Source organism: Cydia amplana, chromosome 18 (assembly GCF_948474715.1).
Source record: "Cydia amplana chromosome 18, ilCydAmpl1.1, whole genome shotgun sequence".
NCBI lineage: Eukaryota > Metazoa > Arthropoda > Insecta > Lepidoptera > Tortricidae > Cydia > Cydia amplana.
In genome coordinates, this window is record NC_086086.1 from 7,581,933 (window position 1) to 7,607,509 (window position 25,577).

General features: G+C 37.9%; 1 protein-coding gene across 4 annotated transcripts in view; it reads left to right on the top strand.

The window, feature by feature from the left end:
- Positions 1 to 25,577, top strand: part of LOC134656393 (furin-like protease 1) — a 357,707-nt gene that overhangs the window by 11,477 nt on the left and 320,653 nt on the right. The window lies entirely within an intron of this gene.

Genomic DNA, 25,577 nt, shown 5'->3' on the forward strand with positions numbered 1-25,577 from the left:
CATCATTGACTGACCATATTTAAACCTTAATGCTACGACATAAGGTTCACAGATGGTCACTATTAGTGATGCGTGTACCTTGATGACTCAGAGAGTTGGCAACAGATAGATAATACAGACATTCGATATGTGAGTTACGAGTCATTCACAGCAAGATGGTGGGTGTAGGTAGAAATCGGTCAGGCGCATGTTGGACTCGCGCGCTGAGGGTTGCGTAAATGGGCCAAGGTTCTAGGACAACTGCTGACGACAGCGGGAAAACAGTAAATAGAAAAAAACAAACAACAGCAAATACAAACAAGAAAAAATAGCATGAGTTGCGTTAATCGAATTTAAACTGTTGTGACTTGTGAGACATACTAACATTGAATAATTTTACGGGTTAGACTCACTTGTTTTAAGTCACTCGCGCGACGTGTTTCGGAGAGCCTAGGACTCCTTTCTCAAGCACTAACAGTGCAGCAACAGCAGTAACAGGAGACCTAGGCTCTCCGAAACATGTCGCGCGAGTGACTTAAAACAAGTGAGTCTAAATCTAAACCGTAAAATTATTCAATGAGTTGCGTTCTCGCGCGCGAGTCCATACATCTTGCGCGACTTCAAGTGTGGAATATGAACTCATGCTAGACCGCCAGGAAACGGCAGAGGCCGAAGCCTCGAGGGCAATACATCGAAGTGGTAATTTTATAAACCTATTATTGCATTTGACGTTTAATTTTATTGTACAAGTTTATAATTCAACCTCTGCAATATAAAGTTATTTATTCAAAAACCTACCAAGCTATGCAAAGTCAAAGAGCTTTCTGAATTAAAGTTAGCTAGTAAGGAATAATATACAAGCGATAGTCAAGATGAAATCTACTTGCATTATCAGCTACATTGATGATAATCTCTTAAATTTATGATGTTTTATGATGATATAATATCAGGCAATTACGTCATGTATTACGAATTACGACATTGGTGCGGTCATTAGATATTATAGCAAAATGTTAATTCTTTGTTTCACTTTAGAATTGGATCTAGCTTGGTCTGCATGGCATTTGCAATGACCGTGTGGCAATGTCATCAATGTAAAATTTCTGAATATGACTTTTATAATGACATTCTCTCACTTTGTTATGTTCAAGTCGATACAAAGTTAGCTTAGGGCTTAGACTGATTCCATCAGTTGCAAATGAATGGATATAGCAATCAAGCGACCACATCAAACGTGATGTAAAACCTAATTCGGTTCCGCAAAACATGCCAAAAAAATACTTAGTCGTATGATGAAAAGGTTCAAAATGTAATGTCAAAAAAGATTAAGCAGCTAAAAGCACAGGAAGTGTCGCATGTGCAGTGCAGTGAGGTATTTTAACTGATAACATTTATTTTGTGAATTCTTCTATGCTAGGTGCTCGTAAATTTCATGCTTAACCTTTTGTCCTAACTGATGCCACAATGATACCATATAAATAACTATCCTTTCTCGTTCATGTTTGTAATCTATAAATATCCGTTTTGCCGATGGCCCCGTAAGTTAGGACAATGGCTGGTGACAATCAAGTGGCGCCTCAAAATATTACCTGCGCATAACTGTTACACTGTTCAAGCGTCACGGATCACCTTACTAGAGATGAGTTTTGTGTGATACTTATTGGGGATCTCGTATTGTCCGAAGTCTGAACTGTTAAAGTTCGTCTATATCTAGCGAACCTACGTTTGCTTCAGATTGCGCGCTTCTTCTTCTCTTTTTTAGCCCTTTTTAATCCTTGAGATGTAGGCCTTCTTTAATTTTTGCCATTTTGTTCTATTTTGTGCTCTTTGTACCCATTTTGATCCAGCTGTTCTTTTGATGTTGTTATACCAACGCATTTTTGGTTTTCCTACTGGGCGTGACTCTCTCCAAGGTTACTCTACCAGAGCCTCTTGCGCGTTTAATTAGCGCAAATCATGTAAGGCTCGCATAAAGCGTGCATTGTACAGAAAACATGCGTTCCCAGTTCCCACTCGCGGCGTATTTGCTAAATCTGGGATCTTTAAACGTAAATGCGATACCGCACAATGACACAAATTAATTACCAAAAGAGAGCTGCCCCTTGTCATAATTTGTCACGAACGGGTCGGGTCGCTATCCTCGCTAATTCTCGGTTCAATATTTATGCAATCAAGTCCCACTTTTTTTAAACTTGGTCATTGTCACAACCGCCGTGACCTTGACCTCGCCAATCAATCGAAGGAAGTTCAATTTGTTTACTTTGTAAAGAATATTTCGCCATTTAAAATGAGGAAGGTTTCTGATGGCGGATGCTAACGTTTGGCTGAATTGCCTCAAATTGTTTCCTTTGGCTACACAATCGAAGCTAGTTCGTATTGGCTTGAATACTATTTTTTATGCGATAATGGTGGCAAATAAGTGGAGGGCTCTGATACTTACTCTTACTATACTTACTATATTTACCTCTTTCCACGGCCAGAGCGTTCGTAAGAGAAAATATCTTTGAATCCATACCGTGCGCGACCAATCACCCTCTTGTTGTTTTTAAATAAAATAATACTGGGTCACGACATACGTATGAAAATACATAGATAACATCCATAACTCGGGAACAAATATTAGTAAAACCCGGGCCCTTTTCGTCAACCAGGTAGGGCACCATCAACTCCGCTAGAATACTGTTAAATCACCTATGTAATGTACTGAATACTCCTGATAAATACCTATAGGTAATATCTGAAATATTTCTTTAAAATCAAGATTCACGATGACCCCTTTGTTTGTCTGAGAAGTGACAAGGTATTTCTCAGAATTGATTGTAAGGAATAGAATAATATATGATATATTATTACTCAGTATTGTCGAGTGAACAATGACGTAATTAGAATTACCAACACAAATCGCAATTAGGTATATACTCGTATTATTTGTAGTTATTAAAACTTCAGTAACTTTGTCCACGTATGCCATTACCTATCGGTTTAATTCCTCTGAGTTGTAAACATGGCAGTTTATGTGTCAACACGACATTACAGTACTTTCGTTTTATGTGTAAGCGCTTCATATAAGTAACCTCCTAATGACTCGCATACACGGGTAAATTTAAACGAGGAGAATCGAGGTTAGGTATATTTATGTGAACAGCATTGCACTCTATTCCGTAGTAATACGGCGAAAAAAGCGTACATATTTTTGATTCTGGAAGTTTTCTTCGGTAATTCCTACAGCAATTCGTTTGAGGAAAGTTACGATTTGAAATTGTAATGCGTTTTCCAAGGCGAGGTGGATGGTGGCGGAAAATATAAAGCAAAAATGGGAGAAAAAGTCAAAATGACGAAAACGAGAGGCGGAGGATCCTATATGTTTTAAATTTGCTTTGCAAACCTGAGTATACTTTTTCCATTGGAAATAAGAAAATGAGAAAAATATGTCCTTTATCTATGCCACAATGCAGGAGCAGAACAGGGGCTCCCCAAGGAACCATTTTTGGGTGCGCAAACTTCAAAATTTAGTACAGGTGACAGTGCATGGAGATCGCTGTGTTTGATATTATTGCGTTGCGTTGTCGCAGTCGCTGCAGAAGGTGACAGTCCATTTCCAACCGCAGTTGCACTACTGTTCATTTTACTATGGAAATTGACAGTAACAGCGACGCGTTCAGTACCAGTAGTGCAGCTGCGGTCAGAAATGGAATGTAACCCTCTGTTAGGACAAATACATATGTGTCTGCCGGGTCTAATCTTAGTACTCTCGTAATGTACCTATCGTGAGCGTACTTCAATCAAGTCCCACGCGGACTCTATAGTCTAAGTCAAAAAGAAATGGGGTTTAATTCAAGTTGGAGAACATACGTGTACGTGTGATGAAAGACAACGCTCGTACCGTACTACAATGGTCTTTGTTGTCGGGTACGGTTGGCTAGCCAAGCGCAGTTCGTTTGCACTTACGAGTAAAGTATGTCGTACGGACGTGCGAGTTTTCGTAGGGACCTAGGGAGTTTAGATACAATTCTGTGCCTTCTTAATACAATAGGTTAGATGACAAATTTGCATTTATAGTATCAATCGATCAGGTATGTGTATTAGGATCAAATGTCTATATGGGACCCATTGCATTAAAGCAATACAGAAGTCAGAAATGTTAGTCAAAGTTCGACAGTCGTACTTCACTCGCGAAATGCTCCTAACAAATTGATATGTAAACGTGACGTCACTGTTACTGAGAGCTAGGGTTGCCAGTTGGTCGGGATTTGGCGTGATTTAGCATGTGTTCCCGATTCCCGACAAAGTGAAAATTGTCCCGAAAAACAGCTTCACGTTATAAAACAATAATTTCAAGTTCCGAACTGTCGTCGAGCGAGCGAGGGACCCGCGTCAGAGCGTGCGACGATGACGATGTTAGTTTTTAATTAAGCAGGGAATCCAAAATGCTAGAAAATTACATAGAGTTTTACCTTCCTTATCCGTTTTGCAGGAAACAGGTAATTGATATTGTTTAGGTTAAAAAAACGAGTGATTTTAATCTTAGCAATGACCTCTAAAATATTTTGTCACTTATTTAACTTTTTATATTTTTATATATAATTTCTAAATTTTACCACAATATTAATAAAAAAGAAAGAGCAGGTTACAAATAGAAAGATTTTTTGTGCTCTTTAAAATGAGTTCATACACAGCAAGCAGGTAAGTAATAAGTATTTACTAAACTCATCATAAATTGACGTCGGTATTATAATTAATTTAACCAAATGAAGCAAATAAACTTTGTAACATTCAAAAAATTGTACCGTAAAACTCGCCGTGAGCTTGTTTCGTTTAACTTTTACAGTAAAACTTTACAGCCAAGCCACTAAACTAAACGTACTAAATATACTAAACTAAATTAATATCAGCCGGTGCCAGCAAACGAGGGGGCACCAAAATAGTTGTCCATAAGGAGACGACTTTAAATAAATTAATGTAACTGAAATTTCCTGCGTATTTCTGTCCCCCTGGTGCCGTGGGGCTAAAAGTAGATGTGTTGTTAGGATAAAGGATTAGCATTTTTAAACTATTTACCACAAATGGAAGGAAATCTTACAAGGTGCGATGGGGAAATTAGGATAATATGGAACGTGGTGGGATTTTGGTTATAAACTCTCTAAGAACCTAAGTTAATACCGAACCTAATAAGGTTCTGCGATTATAGATATTAATATTATTAAGGTAAACGTACTAAAGTTTCATTCAATAGAACTAGCTAACTATGTAAACAAAAGTTACTAGTAAATTGACATTCAGTGTCAATTTTAGAATGGCGGTTTGTTTACATAGTTAGCAAGTATTGAACGACACTTTAGTGCTCGACATGCTCCAATAGATGGCACCCTGCTGTCACATCTATTGACAATGACTTAAGTTTCAAGATGACATGTACTCGGACCGCGTCGAGCACCAGTACGTTTACCTTAATCCACAGACATAGGACATCCTCTAGACTGAGCATAGTAACGCTACCCCCTCTGCCACTTATACGGTAGTTTTACTCCATCTTCGAGTCAATTCCGTGCCGTCATTGGTCCGTGTCTTTGAACGGACCAATCACGGCACGGGATTCGCTCACCTCGTCCCCCCGCACCCCCGTATTTTTGGCAGCATCGGTTTCATGAAATAATTGCTCTAAACTCAGTCTAGAGGATACCTAGTCTGTCTTAATCTGTTCTAGGTTGTATTGATATGAAATTAGAGTAAACGTAATTGAAAATCAGAAGACAATGCAAAATTTCAAAGCAGATGTTTAGAGACCTTTACGGAATCGTCCTGAAGCACCTTATTCATACAAAAACTCTTATAGCCTTTATAATATTAAACGTGCAGTTAATAAGTCAAATTGGCGTATTATTACATTGAATAGACCTTCGTAATTATAGTCCGGAGTGGCTGAATGCCTCATTTTCACTTCGTATTCACTGTGCGATGCCGTATTTAAATGCATGTTTTAAATCCCGCTGGCCTAATTAGCAAAAAATCCGCATATGTATTAACAGCGGCACTCTTTGACCTTTTATGAACCTTATCTCTTGGAAATAAGGTTCACGAATTGTCAGCTAACTGTGTGGACAATGGTACGAAACACTCGCTGTTAATCAAAATGTCTATGTAGATTCAGTTGTTTTTAAAAATATGTTTATTAGCTTTCCACCTTAATACCTTTTTATAACGCGAATATTGTATACATATTTTTGGGAGCCATAGCAAACTAGTTAAGACGGCCGACGCTAAATTGATCTTTTCCTCAATCTGCTTACGGTTTAGCCATGGTTTAACCGCGAATTAGTTTGCTCATTTGCCCGTAAGATGTCACTGATACGTGCTGAGCTATCTCTACATCGCGTACGCATTTGTTTTCCGGAGATAGTACGTAAAGTTTCACATATTTACAAGATGCCGAGTCATCCATACTGCTGTGCTATGCCAAAAGGTCATATCTACGTTACCGCAGAATAAATAATAGTACTAGGTACAGAAGACTCACTCTCTAACAAAACACGTCTGTTACGATCAGCACAGATATGGCCGCTAGGTGGCGACAGCGCCACGCGCGGCTTATGGCTTTCCCCAAAATTGGGGCCGAACGGATGTACTTTTAGCTACCTGTAATAGCAAAGCGACGAAATCGCGGAGTGAGACACGCCTGACGTTACGTAAAACACAACATTATTTTTGAAAATCGCAATGTATGATCGCATACCTTAAATAACAAACGACGACGAACGACCTATGCAATGTATGGCTATAATGTATGTTTAAATCCAGCCAACCTCATTAGCAGTAAATCCGTGTGTGTACAAAACACTCACAGTAATGAAGATGTGAGCCAGTTGAGTCGGCGGACGCTAAATGGATATTTCCTCAAATCTGTTACAACGCGCACGCGGTTTTGCACCATCGTTGACAGATTTAACATACCGATCTTATGTCTTACTGCGACGACTTAAAGACTACCGTTGGTCAGTTGAATGTGTTGCTGTTTGCACACTGTCGTAAGGACTTATCTACGATTCAGTGGTTCTGTGTGAACGTGATCATGTTTTGTTTGGAAGGATATAAAAAGTCTACGTTCCGGGCTCTGGATTAAACTTGATTCCATCCTATCAAGAAATAAATTTACATGTATTTGCGAATAGTTTTTTGATAATTTTTAGCATATTTTGTTACACATACAGTAAAGCATCACTTTTGCTTTAAGTCATCGGATCGCATTTAAAGCTAATAGTTTCGGAGCAATAACTGTGCTGTGACAGACGGACAGGCAGAGAAACGCATAAGTGACAATAGTGATCCTAGAAGTGCTATCTTTTTCTCCTCTTAAGGTACGGGACCCTAAAAATTAACAACCCTAAAAAAAAACAATTCACTATTTTTGAACAACCGCCCTTTTAGCTCGACTAAGCAGTACGGCGTTCTCGAAATAAACACCAGTATGAACACGTGCAATACGGTCATTATGATGCAGTTCGCTAAAATAACTGAGCTCGAATCTGTAGTTAACCGGTAACACGGCTGTTTATACAGATGTTCAAATTGTGTTCTTTGTTTTTCATTATTGGTGTTAACATGCGTGATCACATTGATTGTGGATAAAAGGTAGGTTATGTATGATTCATATTCACAGAGTCACACCAACTAGCTGAAGCTACCTATTCTAATTTTAAAGCTTTCATGATTTAGAATACATAGAAAGGTATTTATAAAAAAAAGTCGATCTTGCATGCCTCGTCGTGTTAGGTTCTAAATGCGACTGCATTGCCACGCTAAATTGCTGCCTGCTGTGGACTGATTGTTTATAATTTATATATTGGAATTTAATATTTGGTATGTATCATTGTTCTTCTTACAAGGCTTTAATTTACCTATTCAGTTGGGCGTTTTTTTTTGTTGTCCCCTACACTTTTTTTTTCAAATTAGGCATTTTTTATGTTATTTCTACTCAGAATCACGAGCTCTTTCTATCCTAATAGGAGAAAATAAGTGTCCTAAGGTTTTTATTTCCATTATGTCACCATTTTGCATAGACTTTGTATGGCGGTCGCGAAATGGAAAGATCGAAAAATGTATGGAAATTTTGGGACACTTTTTTTCTCCTATTAGGATAGAAAGAGCTCGTGATTCTGAGTAGAAATAACATAAAAAATCCGAAATTTGAAAAAAAGTGTAGGGGACTATTTTTCAAAACTTTTGATTGGATAATTGATCTACCTATAGAGATGTATGAACTGTGTGGGACGGCAGCTGTCGCGTTCAAAATAATGAAGGACTATTCCCTTTACAAAATACGCCTAGACGGATTTTTCTATTGCTCTCTCTGCCTAGAACTTTCTGTGTATTCATATTGTCACATTACCGTCTTGAGTGCTATCTGTGTCACACTTGGAGGATACAACTAAACGGAGTAGCCATTAACAGGCTTTCCCCTCTGTCGAAAATAGGCGGCCAACGGTCATACACAATGTATGGACTGACGTTTATCTGACATGGCTATTTTTACGTTACGCATACATTTGACGTTCCCCTCCCCCGCAAAAATCGGCAGACTGTTTTGTACAGAAAATTACAGACATGGCGTCTCCGTTTGATTATATCCTCCAAGGTGTCACAGTTCCCATATTTAGTGCGGAAAGAACTCTCACTTTGCGAACTAGTTCAATGTTATTGTTATGTACATAATGGCTCCTCTACACGATGGGCCAACGCCGGCCACTCCAAGGGACGCATTTATGCGTTAGAGGGAGCAAGTGATATTGCTCTCATTCTACCGCATGGCTGCTCCCTTGGAGTGGCCGGCGTTGGCCCATCGTGTAGAGGAGCCATAACAACCTTGAAGTCAGTATGTAGAATGATTTTTTATAATCATGTATGTAAGTAACTAGTTATGATATGACACTGACGTCAAAGTTCATCAAACATCGTAACAGACATGAAATAAAACTTCTTCATACAACACGGCATTTTTTATTCAGTTATGGTGTTCTCTTACAAGATTCTCTAACATGGTCGTAATCGTCTCTAAAATCGAGACAAGTAGGTCCAGAAAATATTGAGAATCACTGACCTAACCGAATAGTGATAGTCCTGTTAGTCAATTCAGTCAGTCTCAATTTTATAAGTACCTAAGTCTGTAAGTCCTTACATCGTCTTAGTAAACAAGAAGGTAAAGAACCAGTTTTTCCTCAAGTGATCACCTACCTAAACTGTCGCATTAAGAAAACAAACAAGAAACTATTTGCACTTAATGAGTTATCTTATAATCAAATATCAAAATCCATAAACAGAATGATGAATGTTACTCGTTTAAACACTCCTTTCGCCAACTAGTCAAGTCTTGAGCTTCTAATTATTCTAATTAATTTGCTTGTCTGATCATCTTCAGAAGTTTATACACATTTAGATCTCTACGTATCAGCATTGCGATACAGCGAGGAAATGTCGCCAGCATCCTTGGTACAATGCCTCAAGGGCCTATTTTAGATTTAAGCTAGTTTTTAATTTTTTTTTACCACTGTAAATATCTTGTTTTAAATAAATGATTATTTCATTGTTTTATCTTTGAAATCGAGTTACCATTTATTTATAGACTTTGTATGACGGTAACGGAATGAAAGGATCGAAAAATGAATGACAATTTTGGAAAAAAAAATTTTCTATTAAGATCGAAAGAGCAAGAGCTTAATTCTGAGTAGAAATAACATCAAAATTCTCAAATTATAAAGTGTAGTGTACAACTTTTAATTTAATGGGTCGTCTAGGTCCGAGTCTAGACTGCAAGAACCAGATGCACTTACTTTATGAAAACATTCCCCGCTACCTCACGGAAACCATCTGGCGAGTTATTCGCGTTTTGGTCGCGTGCGGGTTGTTTGTAAACGACGTGCCTTCACCACCAGGCATGATAGACGTAACAGCCATTGCAGACTCATATAAATTTATACTTTATTCTCGCTTAGTAAGGTCCAAATTCAAAGTGATTTTCAATTGCTGTTACGCGTGTTAACGACCTGCCATCTTACCACGGCATGATTGACGTAACAGCCATTAGAAACTCATTCAAATGTATACCGTATTGTCGCGCAGTCGAATTCTAAATTCGGTCTGGAGAGTATATTATAGGCTAACTGTTGTAAATAATTAACGCGTTTAACTTGTTTAACTAACTTTATTATAATAAAAAAATAAGCAAGTACATAAGACTGAATTATGTCGTGTCACAATCGGCGCTAGTAAGGACTGACATTACATTTGTGTACATGCATCAGTGCATTGATGCGTGTTTGCTCGTCGATAATTTCAGGCGCTATGATTTGCATTCCTTCCATCATCCTCTCCTGAATGCAAACCCATTGCAGCTGTGAAGGTACTAAGCTTCAGGCGAGGCAGTCCTTTGGTAAGTGCATCAGCTATCATGCCATTGGTACTGATATATTCAACGCTTACTTCTCTGGCAGCAATCTTATCCTTCACAAAATGGTATCGCACGTCGATATGCTTGCTCCGAGCATGATAGGCACCAGAACCTGAAATACTAATAGCGCTCTGATTATCACAGTACAAAGTTATTGGCGTACCTGAAGATTTATGCCAGAAATCATCTTCAAGTTGTTTAAGCCAAAGCGCTTCTTGAACCGCGGAGCTCATGGCCATGTATTCCGCCTCAGTAGATGAGAGTGCCACTGTGGCCTGTTTTTTAGAGTTCCAACTTATGGCAGCACCCTGAAAGATAAAAATATATCCTGTGCAGGATCTTCTGTCTAATGTGTCACTGGCCCAATCTGCATCACAATAGCCAGTTATGTTATTGCTGTCTTTCTTGAATATGAGTTTTAAGTTAATTGTTCCTCTCAAATATCTAAATATTCTCTTGACAGCTGCCCAGTGCTCAGTTGTCGGACAATTATTAAATCTGCTTACAGAATTGACAGCAAAAGTTATATCCGGGCGTGTACCCTGTGATAAGTACAGTAAACATCCCACGGCTTCTTGATAGGGTATGTTTCTTTGAATTTCATTTTCATTTTCAGCCTTCTTCAACTGAACGCCAGCTTCAAAAGGTGTAGGTACCGGCTTGCAATCATACATCCTGAATCTGTGCAATATCTTCTCAACATAAAGTGATTGGTCGAGGGAAATTGTATTCAGATTGTCACTCTGCGTTATTTTAAAGCCAATACATTGTTGAGCTGGACCGAGATCTTTTATTTTAAATTTTTCTCCCAATTTTCCTTTAATAAACTTAACAGTTTTTTCGTTGTTGAATAGACAGAGTATGTCGTCAACATATACTGCAATAAACAATATATCATCTTCACTTTGAAGTCTGTAGTATATGCAAGGATCTACGTTTGATTTCTTTAAACCAATTTCTAAGAGAGCAGCATTTAGCTTTTTATTCCACTGTCGACTCGCTTGCTTTAAACCATACAGGGCCTTGTTAAGTCGACAAACTTTATTTTCTACTTCATAACCAGGTGGTAACGCCATGTAGATTTCTTCCTCTACATCACCTTGGAGAAATGCCGTGATCGCATCCATCTGGTGTATTTTTAGGCCATATTTAGCTGCTAGGCCAATGAGATATCTTACCGATGCATAGCGTACCACTGGAGCGTACACTTCGTGATAATCAATGCCTTTGGTTTGTCTAAAGCCTTTAATGACGAGGCGCGCCTTGTAGCGAGCAATGTTGCCAACGTCATCCCTTTTAGTTTTAAATACCCACTTGCAGGGAATAATTTTCTTGCCCTTTGGTAAATCTACAACAGCCCATGTGTTATTTTCAATTAATGATTGATATTCATCTTCCATTGCCGTTTTCCATAAATTTGCATTTTCACATTGTAGGGCTTCTACATGGTCTTGAGGATCATTATCCAACAAGCTCATTGCTGATTCAGAGCTGAAACATAAGAATGAATTCGACTCTATGTTATCAATGACATCATGGCGTCGACGAGGTCTCAAATTTATACGACGCACTTCAGGGCTTATTACAGTAATGTTATCTGAAGGAACATATGTCTCATCCATATCACATGGATCTTCAAATACCTCGCTTAAATCCTCATTATTCTCAGTGTCACTTGAGTCATTGCGATTTTCTTCATTATTAGGCTGTTGTATGTTTTCCTCTATTTCAAAATATATTACCTCGTTCTCATCCCTATTATTCTTTATTGTCCTTATTTCTCCATTCTCCTTTTTATGAGCTTCGTTTTCTTCAGGTAATTTTCTTACTTTTTCAATTTCGCATTTATCCATAGTTTTGTCTTGTCCAACTGTCTCTTCCAAAAATACTACATCACGGCTCATTATTACTTCTTTACTTTTTTTATCAACAAATCGGTAGCCTTTGGTACAATCGATGTACCCTACAAATATTAATTCTCTAGATTTTGGATCAAACTTGTGTCGCTTCTGTTTGGGAATGTGCACCATAGCCCGGCATCCAAAAATTTTCATGTGGCTTAGGTCGGGTTTCGATCCGGTCCATAATTCTTCTGGAGTGACTTCAGGTAGAGAGCGATAAGGAGATCTGTTGATGATATATGCGGCTGTGGCTACAGCCTCAGCCCAGTACTCCGTCTTGCACCTCCGATAGACTGTTTATCCATTGGGCCGCAGACATCAGAATGAATAACTTCCAGCAGCTTCGTTGCCTGAGAACCTTCGTTCTTGAACGGTTGCCTGGTCTGCTTTGCTTTTAAACATGAAGTACAAGCATCTGGTTTTCCCTGTGGAGATAACTTTACACCAAGTGTATACTGTGGAATTTTCTCTAAGTCACTGTAATTAATGTGACCTAGACGCTGATGCCAGACGTATTTGTCCTCTGTTGTGGCTGTCATTGCATGCCCAGTTGGGCCGGTTATTAATTCATAAGTATTATTTACTTGTTTTGCCCTTGCCACAATATTTCCACTCATATTGATTATTGAACATCCATATTTATCAAACTCAACTCTATTTCCACTTTTAATAATTTGGCTCAATGACAGTAAATTTTGGGCTAATTCAGGAACAAACAATACATTTTTTACCTGTATCTGATCAAACTGTCCTGAAATTTTACTTGGTACCCGGATGGTCAACGTCCCGCAGTCTTGGACTTTGAGTATTGTCTTGTCTGCTATCATGACAGACTGAACAGGTGGAGTTGTTTTAGTCTCTAGCCATTCCTCATGCATCGTCATATGGTATGAACAGCCAGAATCGACCAACCAATTGTCATCAGAATCAGAATTGCCAATAGTAGCTGAAAAAGCGGCAACAAAACCATTTGTAGTGCTTTTTTCTTCTTTTTTATTTTTAAACCAACAATATTTCCCCAAATGTCCATAATTGTTGCAATTATAACAACGGGGGCCTTTAGATTTCCCTGAGTGACTCTCCTTGCTTTTACTGAACCGATTTGGATATTTCTTTGGCTTTGCATAAAACGCGGTAGTAGTATCTGCCGATGTTTTTACTTCTTGTAGTAGCTTAGTCTTAATCAGATCTGCACTAATTTTTATGCCTGAGCTCTCTATACCCATAATCATTGGTTTGTATTCATCGGGCAATCCAGCCAACATTAACGTCCCGAGCCACTCATCACCGACACTGAAGCCTATGTTTCTCAACTTGTGTGCTGCCGACATAATTTTATTAATATAATCTTCAATATTTGTACTTGATTCTAAGTTGGTATTTATCAAATCTCTCAGTAGCCCAACTTTTCTTAGTAAACCTGAGTCTTCAAACGCTTTGCACAAATTGTCCCATACCTGTTTTGCCGTTGTTGCTTCTTGCACATGTACATATAACTGTGGTTCGATCGAGAGTATTATTTTAGATCTCGCTTTTGTATCTTTCTTTTTGTCACTATAATCTTCAGTAATGACACTTTCATGCAACTCTTCATGTTGCAAATACGCTTCCATTGCAAACTTCCAAGTCGAGAAATTATCTCTTCCAGTTAATTTTTGTATTGATAATGTGTTTGTAGTCATCATTTTATCAATTTTTTATAGATTTAGGCTGAAAAAAATCTTAGTTTTTTTTTACGCGGCAATTGAGGTTATGTTAATTTTACTTTTACTTGTGTTTCACTTTTATTACAACGTACTTTTCAAAAACTATATCAGGCAGGGACGGCCCATAACCTGTTGTAAATAATTAACGCGTTTAACTTGTTTAACTAACTTTATTATAATAAAAAAATAAGCAAGTACATAAGACTGAATTATGTCGTGTCACAATCGGCGCTAGTAAGGACTGACATTACATTTGTGTACATGCATCAGTGCATTGATGCGTGTTTGCTCGTCGATAATTTCAGGCGCTATGATTTGCATTCCTTCCATCACTAACTACTCAATAAGGTAATAAATCATATAAACTTGTACTTGAAACTTTGAAATTGCAACCTTAAAACTTGAATCCCGGTTATATTGCACATCGTATGTGCATAGAGAAAGCTACACACGAAGTGCGACATCGCAAGTAATATTCAGGCTTAAGTTTCGGTCTCGACTTCTCACTAAGTCGTAGAGTTAAGCACTTTATTGTACATAAAATAGGTCTATAATGGAGGACACAAAAACTACATTATCCCTATTAGGAATCTCTTCTAACTTAATTTAGAATTGGGTCACACTCACACCACAAAAAAGTAATAGGTAATGCATGCCACGATATTATTACGTGTTTTTAGGGTTCCGTAGCCAAATGGCAAAAAACGGAACCCTTATGGATTCGTCATGTCTGTCTATCCGTCCGTATGTCACAGCCACTTTTTTTTCGAAACTATAAGAACTATACTGTTGAAACTTAGTAAGTAGATGTATTCTGTGAACCGCATTAAGATTTTCATACAAAATTAGAAAAAAAAAACAAAAAAATGGGGGTTCCCCATACTTAGAACTGAAACTCAAAAAAAATTTTTTCATCAAACCCATACGTGTGGGGTATCTATGGATAGGTCTTCAAAAATGATATTGAGGTTTCTAATATAATTTTTTTCTATATCCTATATGAGTCCGACTCGCACTTGGCCGCTTTTTATTAAGGTGCAAAAAATGACAATACACCTGTGTATAAAAAGTGGGACACTGATGCTAATTTAAACTTTAGTTTTATGTCTTAGACATAAATTAACATTAAAACTAGCATCAAAATAAAAGGAACATGCAATAGATGTGGTGAGTCGTGCGTTTTGTTAGTAAGAATTGCGCGATTGTTCGTAATGCTAGGTTTACAATGATTCATGTTGTTCGAATATTGTGACCCTTACTCGGTAACTTTTTGGCATGCCAGAGAGTAATAAATAACAATGGATTAAAATATTAACAATACTAATTACGAAATAAGTTCTTACTCATCTATTGAGGTCATAAAGGGGACAGAACAAAACATACTAATGGGAGTGAGTCATAAGATAAGCCATAATTTCATACCATAGATAACGAAACAATCTGAGGGCCCCAGGTTGTTCATTCAGGTAGGTAAGGTAAACGTACTCGTGCTCGACGCAGTCCCAGTACATGTCATCTTGAAACTTAAGTAATTATCAATAGAGGTGACAGCAGGGTGTCGTCTATTGGACATTAGAATGTCGAGCACTAGAACTAGTAGTTTACCTTACTCGTTGTAACTTTGATGTAATCTTCGTGATCAAATATGTCATTTGATTTGATTATGTCCCTACTAATTTTATCAAGGTAAAATATTGGTAAAGTAAGGATGCTAAGCACGAAAAATTTCGTACATTGACCCCCCATTTCCTATCTCTATCACACACGCATCATTCTTCGCGTTTTCACCGTCCTTCCTTACTTTAGCTGAATGACAAGCTGTCAAAAATGTATATCAAATCACCAAATATACCTATACCCAAAGTCGTAAAATATCATTTGTGTTTATTATTGTTATTGTTATTATGTACACAAAAGCCGCTTGAACTAAACATAGTTGTAGGTAGACGTCTGATATTGAAAAAGCAATTGTTGAAGGTTCACAAACAATGAGGTTCGGAATGAAATCCCGTTTTCTTTCGAATTCGCTCGCCATTCGATCGGAGGGGGCTACAAGTGTTACTATTGGTTGCGAGTGTAGGTGAGGCTAGTTCTCGATCGCCAGTGTTACGTGATCTCTACGACTTTAACAACTATTGGTTTGCCTTTCTATCGCTCGAATGTGCAAAATCAAAAATGATATAGGGTCAAAAACGAAATTTCGATTTTGAATTCGCGCGGTAGGCTCACTGGTTCGCCTCAGTCGAACGACTTATACGATTGGAATACAATACCAGTTGTCCACAGGCTTTGGTAGGGGCAATTGTCTTTGGCTTAAACGTTCCCCCCTCGTTTCAGGGGGGGTCTGCTTTTGTGAGCTCCGTGGCTTTATCTCCCGAGCACAAACACGAGCCTCAACTAGCCGCGATTGCATTAACAGAGACATGGTGATGGAGACTGCCAATCTCCTTTCATTGTAGGGGTTGGGGTTGAGGGGTTTTGTAGATGGCGCCGCACAATCAATGATGAGATTAAAGCGCGCGTTTGTTTTATGCGATGAACGCATGCGTCAACGGAATATAGGAAAAATAACAATGCGCTTACCCCTGCGTTTACCGCGTCAAACAATGTAGTGTCAAATAGATTAGGTATTAGAGCCCGTACCATGAGTCATTGACAGTGTCAAAACTGACATAAACGCTTTGGAGAACGTAATTTACTTTCTATACATCTCGCTTGCACTAATATGCGAGTACGAGCGAGAAGCATAGAAAGTAAATTACGTTCTCGATGAGGTTTATGTCAGTGCCAAACTGGAGGTAGTGGTACTGATGTAAAATGGGTGTGCGTCTAACCCATAGCAAACCTTAAAAGTGACGTTCCAATGTCAACTGCAGCTACTATTGCCCCGATTATGACGTTCTTTTAGTCACTAATTTTATCAAGGTACTCGTAATGGACAGATACAGCGGCGGCGATTAAACGCCGCTGCACTTATGTCGCAACATGAATTCCACCTTAAAAGAAAATATAACCAATCCGTACGTAAATAGATACCACATTTTATACAAAGTTTAATTTTCTATCAAGGTTCGATAGGTTTTTATTATTTGTTTATCATTCACATACACATACATAAATACATCGTATTGCATCATAATCGCTCATTATAAAGCCTTTGTACTTTTGGTTACCTTTGCTGGTACAGGAACCACTTTGATACCTGTAACTCGTGAATTTGATTTTTTTTTTCAAAAAAGTATGGTACATTTTACACTTATATTAGGTTCGCCAAACTTACGTTTAACGGCGAATTGAAGCACTCATTTTAAACGTTATATTTAGTACCTTAAACTAAATTACATTATTAATGTATATCTATTACTAAGGTTAGTACATAAGTAATTATATCATATTGACACAGTATAAGTTGTAATTATGTAATATTTAACTAGGAATTCTATTTACTTATTCAGTCGTGCGTTGTACTTACCTATTAGCAACTTCTTAATTTTTGATTTGTTGTTTTTGTTTATGTTTTATTGTGTCTCTTTTTGTAATCCAATCTTTATTAATTACCTGTCGCTGACATTCCTAAAGGAATCGACAACACAATGAATAATCACTAAAACTCGAAGCCCGGATAACAATTAAAATTTTAAATTCAATTCGTTGTTAAGCGAGTTGCGGTATTATCGAATTGGCTTGAAATATTTGTCGTTACTTAATTGCTTGGGATTGGTTGCTTGAGGAATATGAATGCTTTTAGAGAGCTTTAATCTTTAAATTACGAAAAGAGACTGAGAATCGATCGACTAAGGACAGCTAATATCGACTGCCGTGCCCCCAGATAAGAGTAGGTAAATAAGAGAAAGATTTTTAGTTTAATATCAAAATTATTATTATTTTATGGTAGTCTGTAGGGTACTTAAGTTCCACGTCTCACATCTGCGTATTGCTGCGTCCCTGTCGTCCGTTACTAAATTCTAGAAGCTTACACACGTTTTTTTAACACAAGCCTACGGTGCGACTTAGTCTATTTATATAAGAATGTCTCACCGATATTAAGGTCGGTAACTCAATAGCATTCATAATCATCCAAACAGGGTGTAAACTTTTGGCACCGGAATCAAAAAATATCTTCCCAAGTTCTGAAATTTATGTCAGTAGCAAAAGTGGAGCAAGAAGGTAATAAATATACCTGAGGCGCTGGAGCATTCGCAAATGATACTTCCATACTTCCCGAGTTATATAGGCATCATCCTTAAGAACGTTTCCACCAGGGCTCGGAAACCGTTTTATATTTCAAACCGGTTATGTTCATTCACCAGGGAACGAAAAGGATTTCGTTTCCGTTTGCGGTTACCGGTTAAAGAACTGTTCTATTGAGATACTGAATTATGTCAAATTCGTTCGCCTTCCGTTTTTGTGGAACGAAATTAACCGATTAAATTGAAAATATCGAAGCGAGATAGAAAGTATAAGTATTCCTATCTCTTTCACGTATGTCAACGAGTTTAACCGAGAGTCTCCGAAAGCCAAGGATAACCGGTATGTCCGGTATTATATAGTTCCATGCGAACCATAAAATTCCGTTCCCTCTTCTTACCAGTTAGGAGAGAGAACGTAAGTTTTTCGTTCGCGTTCCATCAATTAACCGGTTTTTTAATGAACGAAATAATATAACAGGTTCTTCAATATCAGTTCCGAGCCCTGGTTTCCACACTGTCCGATCCGATATCGGATGCCGGATACGGTCACAAGAAAGTAAAATCCTAAAAAATGCCTTTTTAAGTATATTTATTTATTCATTCATGAAATCATAATGTTCTAAAATATTCTTTGCTGGGCCGGAGTAAAATTATTATACTGGGGGCCGACTTTTGAATTACGACCGCTCGATTTCATGTATTTCGTTCAATAATATCTCCACTACTAGGCATCCAAATTCTACTTAATATTATTGAAAACGAGTGGTCAATACCACTAGATTCCCAATTTCTATGGCTCGTATTAAAAAAAAAATGCATTTCGCCGTTTTCCACCGATCTTCGAGTGGCGAAATCGAGCGATCGTCGAAATTCAAAAATTGGCCCCCTCTAAATGTATTTCCCAGTGTTTAACTCACGCGGCCGAATTGCGAGTTGCATGCCCTCAAAAACAATTTAACTGACGGCTGCATACGCCTTAACTTTATCCAGACCAACTTCCGAAACCTTCAAATTTGGCAGGCTCGCTTTAAATTGGCAGGACTTTGCATTTTATTGATTAAGTATTGTTTGGAACTCCTCCATTTTGGCACGGCACCAACGCAACGTAAGTGGATTTAAGATATTATGTGGCCTGCATTATCTTAACGTACAAATACTTAGAATAAAGCGCAGAATGCGAGGTGAAAAGCCGAGATAATGCGGCGCTCCCGAGCAAATGGAAAGCGTTTACATTTGGGAAATCATTACCGGCTGGATGATCGAAAACATTCATTTATTATTGAGTGACTTGAACGAATAAAGCCCAAGATTGTGTATTCGGAAGGGTCTGCTCTTAAATTTATCTCGGGTCCGGTGACCCGGCAAATTGTCGTCTTAACTTGAGGGAACCATTTATTTGCGTTAGTCCCGATACTAGGCTTGTCTTATAATGCAAACGAGTTTTCATTCGGGTGGGATTTGCGCTGAAATGGAGAGGTTCGGGTGAAAATACTGCGTATAAATATTTGATTAAGGGTGGCCGTGTGTATTTAGGATTGCATATTGAACTCTATGATTTAAATGAGAAGACCAGATAAAACTGATTCTTATCGGATATCTTGATCTGGGCTCCTATACAATTCGACTATGCTATGGGACGGGTGCTGACATAGCTTTCACTGCTACTGCTTTCATATCGTCGTTACTTTTATAGTAAATGCGAGTGCACACTTGTACAGGTGAAATATAAGATTCTGATAGATGAAATACCTTTTATTAGAGAATGAATGGACTGTAGTAATACCAATAAGTTATACCTGTTTAATTTCGGCTATAGGTTCTAAGAGATTACCGACACTAGCGTCTCCCGAGCGTCGGTGGCTGATGTTCGACGCAACGTTAGCGGAAAAGCTCTCTTACGCTTTAGACTAAGACTAAACACTGACGCTCATAAGACGCTAGTGTGGGGTTCTCTAAGGTAACAGCAGTCGAATTTGTTAAATAAAGTACCTGCGTCAGCGCAGCGGACCTACGCAACGCCATCGCAACGCAATCAAGAAAAAATTCAACAGGATCAAAACGTTCAATACCTTTTTTACACCCAACAATTCTTTTAATAAAAATATATAAAAAAGAGAGAGTCCTTGCACCGAAATAAAAACAAAATTTATACAATTCCACAAACTTGAAGTTTGTTTGAACAAGTTCAGTAGCTTAATTACACGGCAACCCAGTTTAAGAACAATCGTAGGGACGTTATAACAAGGGATTTCAATCATGGAACAATGTTATTGTTTCAACGAAGTTGAGGACTCGAAGTTAAAAGATTATCCCTAAACAAGGAACTGCCTATTCGATATTAACACATCCCTAGGAATCGCTCGCAGTGCCTCTTGTTCGTAATTGGATTTAGGGGCTGTTCATAAATTACGTCATCTATTTTTGACGATTTTTGCCCTCCCCTCCTAAAATCATCCAAAAATCATGCTTCGAATGACCGTTTCCTCCTACGTCATGCTACCATCATCCGATTTCCAGACCCCCCCCCCACCACGTTTGAAATGACGTAATGTATGAATAGCCCCTTGTTAAGAACTATACGAATCTACGCGATATATAAAAGGGAAAAATTGTAGTTCAAATCATACTTGAGGGATTTGAAATGTTCCTTAATAAAATTTATTATATGACATTATCGGCTTTTTTTACCGACTACAAATGAGGAAAAATTTTCAGTTTTCCCGACAAGTCGGTACATCCCTGCCACAAACAGTTATTGTTAATTAACCAAGGGTTTAAAGTGATCTATCTTCGTTCGACCACCAACATATCTTGAGTGGGTGCTTCCACTCTGGTTAAACACTAAAAACGCGTTAAAAATATTTGCAGTTGCTAAACTCTGAATTTTTTTGTAAGCTGTAGAAAAAGTATTCAATTGTGAAAATTAGGAATTGTTCAATGGACGCCTCACTGGCTATGACGAATATCTAAATTGGAATTACATATATAATACCAACTAATAGCGTCAATAAGGTAAATAACTATGGGGGCGGATTAATATCCTCCCCCACACTTTTTGATCTTATTGACCTACACCTACGCTGTCTGGATGAGTACTGAAATTGACTGAAAAAGCCTGTCGAACACGAAAAGAAAACATTATTTACTTCTATACTGTACATTTCTTTACCGCTATTTCCACCATATTGTGTCCCATATTTATTCTCCAAGCGAATGTTTGAGAAAATAATTGCTCCGAGCGTGTCTCCGGGCAAACCGACAACTATAAAACCCAACTGACTATTCCACGACCTTATTGCTACGCTATTAAGGTCTACGATTGGTTAGTTGTGTGCTGTTGTACACACAACTGGGCAGCCGAGTACTTCAGTCAACGCAACTGACCTGTCGTCGACCGTACTCCTACGACTTAAGGTTTAAAATTTGTTACCTATTGGTGTGCTGTAGTACACACGACCAGGAAGCCAAGTACACTGACCATTTGTCAATCTTATTCCGTCCACATAAGGTCTACAATTAATTAGTTATGTACACACGAGTTCCTCAGTTCTAGGCATTCCCAGTTGTCCTATTTCGAAGAGGCAATCTCCGTCGCCGTAGTGTTATTGAGTTTGCGTAGCTCTTTATCGTAAAGGTTAAAGTGTGAACATTCGCTGGGATGGTTGTAGATACATACATGTACCTATTAATTGTATGACAGGTCGGGCCTAAAAAGTCTGCGGTTAAAAGGTTCAAAAACGTTTCGGCATCTTTTCTGTATATATTTCAAAAGTTCAAGATTTAATACCTTTTTAACCGACTTCCAAATCTAAAAGGAGGAGGTTATCAATTCGGTTGTATGTTTTTTTTTATTTATTTTTTTATTTTTTTTATTTTTTTTTATGTTTGTTACTCCATATCTCCGTCATTACTGGACCGATTTTGAAAATTCTTTTTTTGATTGTATGTATATGCATACAGATTGGTCCCGTTTTTGTCAAAACCCAGTTCTGATGATGGGATCCATGAGGAATCGAGGGAACTCCTCAAATCTTAAAGGCATACATATAGTGATTTTTTCTGTTTTTATCAACAAGCATATACATTCAGAAACGTGACATTTGATGAAGTGGAACTGCTGATGATGATCAGAACGGAACTCTTCAACGATGCATAGTTCACGTTTGGCGATTTGTCCTCTTCGTTATGTTTGTTAAGCAAGTTAAGTTTTTAAACCACATTTTTGTCAAGCTCGAGTTCTGATGATGGGATCCATGAGGAATCGAGGGAACTCCTCAAATCTTAAAGGCGTGCGTATAGAGATTTTTGTATTTTCATCAGAAAATCAAGCATTTTTATTAAAAACTGTCGCATTTGATGAAGTGGAACTGCTGATGATGATCAGAACAGAACTCTTCAACGACCCATAGTTCACGTTTGGCGATTTGTCCTCTTCGTTATGTTTGTTAAGCAAGTTTAGTTTTTAAGCCACATTTCTGTCAAGCTCGAGTTCTGATGATGAGATCCATAAGGAATCGAGGGAACTCCTCAAATCTTAAAGGCACACGTATATAATTTTCTGTATTTTCATCATAAAATAAAGCATTAACATTAAAAACTGTCGCATTTGATGAACTGGAACTACCTGATGATGATCAGAACAGAACTCTTCAACGACTCATAGTACATGTTTGGTGATTTCGAATTTCGACTTTGACTTGGACTGGGACCCGGACTCGGATCCAGATCCGGCCTCGTACCCGGATCCGGTTCGGACCCGGACCCTGACTCGGACACAGACCCGGACCTTGACCCGGAAAACCACTATGATACCTAAACTAAACAAACTACTATGATTACCTACCATAAAATGTAGGTATAAAGTATGATGAGGCCAAACCCCTCCCGCTCAAACCCCCGTACACCGCACCGCATGCGCCGTTAAGTGGGTTAGGTTAGGTTTGAACTGCTATCCTCACAGAACCGAACAAAAGTGGGTTAGGTTAGGTTAGAACTGCGAGCCTTACAGAAACGAAATGCTACTAGAAAAGTGGGTGGTTTTACCTCCTTTTCTACATAGCGCACCATCTACAATAATCTTTCACCGGGCCGCATAGAAGTCGGTTTTTTTTTCTTAAAAATTATGTTATTTCTTAGAATTTCATGTTAAAACTTGTAAGAAGTAGAAGATTTTAACATGCCTATAAGGATAAGAAAAGAAAAAAGTAAACTAGACTAAAAGTCCATTTATTTTATCATGTCCGCAGAAAAAATGCGTAACCTTAACTCAATGCCTACTAAAAAAGTTTCTGACGCAAAAATATGTAACTTTCCTCCGAAATCATATTATGATATCCTGAGACCGCCCAGAGCCCTATAGAAAGGTCTCCCGTTCCATTCTAATTTGAATCTTTATTTTGAATTTCCATAGTAAAATGAACAGTAGTTCAGCTGCGGTTGGAAATGGACTGTCACCTTAAGACAAATTATTCGATTGAACAAGGGTTTCGTGAAATTCCGAACTGATAATGAATGATTAATTAATGGGCGTCAGTATTTCGAAGGAAATGAAACTAGAGAAATCAAGGTTTGTATTGTGAATAAATGTATTGGTTTTTCGCAACATATATCGATACCTAATTGACTACTTATGTATAGGTACTTATTACCTAATAATAATAAGTAAACTGGTGTATACTTATTAGGTAATAAGTATAAGTAGGTACTATGTAGGTAGTTCTACCTACTCGTGATAGGCGCTGAAACGACCTCTAAGTATGTAAATAATGTTTTTAGGACCTTAAAGTATGCGATTGAATAAAAGTCATCTTAACTTCTTTGGCCAAAAAAGGCTCTCAGGTATTTTAATTTATTTTATTACATTTATTATAAGTAATAAAAAGTGACTCGTTAAATCTTGTTTTAATTAGTAAATTCGCTTTTCGAATTTCTATTAAAACTTAAATGAAACTTGTCACTGCGATAAAATAATCCGATTCATTTAAAAATCGTAACTCAAGATAGCGCGTTATCCTTTCAGCTGTTTAAGTTTTATTTTTAATTCGGTCGATTAGACTAAAGCTTGAACATTTGTCATAAAAATAAACCTGGTTATTATTTTCAAACATAATTACTAATTAGTATGGATGAAGAGGTAAAATGGGCAAAGTTGTTGTTAGGGAGCGATCAAGGTAGATAATAATGGCCGGAGCGGACACTGGAGTCAAAAAACTTGTACCTGCCGAGTCCTACCGAAGGTCGACAGCCTAATCTATTTTTACCGAGCCGAAATTAGGGTTACCAGATATAATTTTACAAGTCCTGATTAAATTTCAAATTTTTAGACAGACTTCTTAAATGACGGGAATTATTTAAGAAGTCTCAAAAATAAGCCTCATAAATTAAGTTGGTAATTTTATATATCAAGTACCTGTTAGGTATAATTAAAAACAAGTCTTCAGGACGTATTTCTGTAAAAAAAAACCAAAGTCCTGAAATTTGCTAATCCTAGTAAGTAGTAAAAGATTAATTTTTAATTACATATATCCAGTGACTGTATTTCCATACGATAAATAATTAAATAAGGCGCCAAATTCGATTCCTTAATATTTATATAACGACATTCACAATGACAGAGAAAAATCTGGTTGTTACCAAGATGCCGAAATTCTCAGCGTAAAAAAAAAACACGTAAATAGGTTATGTACGGTTACCGAAGCTTGACAACTTGACATGAACATGACTGAGTTTTGATAATTTTGTCACTGCCGATACCGTGGCCGGAATATGCAATACGAGTATCAAAGCACTTTTAAAATCCATATCTGATAACCCTAGTTCCGGTTCTGATTGTGTGGGCGTCCGTCTGTATTAATGGAATTGCGACCGTAGAGATACGCGAGGATCATTCAATCTGAATGTATGATGCAAATTATTCGGCCTGTTACCCGTAAATAACTATAAAGGTACCTGCCATTCGGATTCAGAGGGCCTACCGCGAACCACGTTCGACGTGTTGCCTCTCTGTCGCACTTGTAAATTCGTACGTAAGTGTGACAGGGAGGCAACACGTCGAACGTGGTTCGCGGTAGGCCCTCAGTGTGTCTTGTGCCATCGAAATGACGGAAATCCGGACATAGACAATTGGACATTGATTTTGACTTTTGCAGCAGCAAAGCTGGCAGCAATCTCGTGCTGCACTAATTCTCCCATTATGAAGGAAGATCCCGAAAGCAAATATGTAGTACGAAGCCAAATTTGTGGAATAGGTACCTATATTAGACAGGTTATGTTCATTAGATACCTTTAAATGCCCAAAGGGGAAATACATGTCGACATGATAATTTAATTATGCATGATGATGGATGTGTCTGTGTAATTCTAG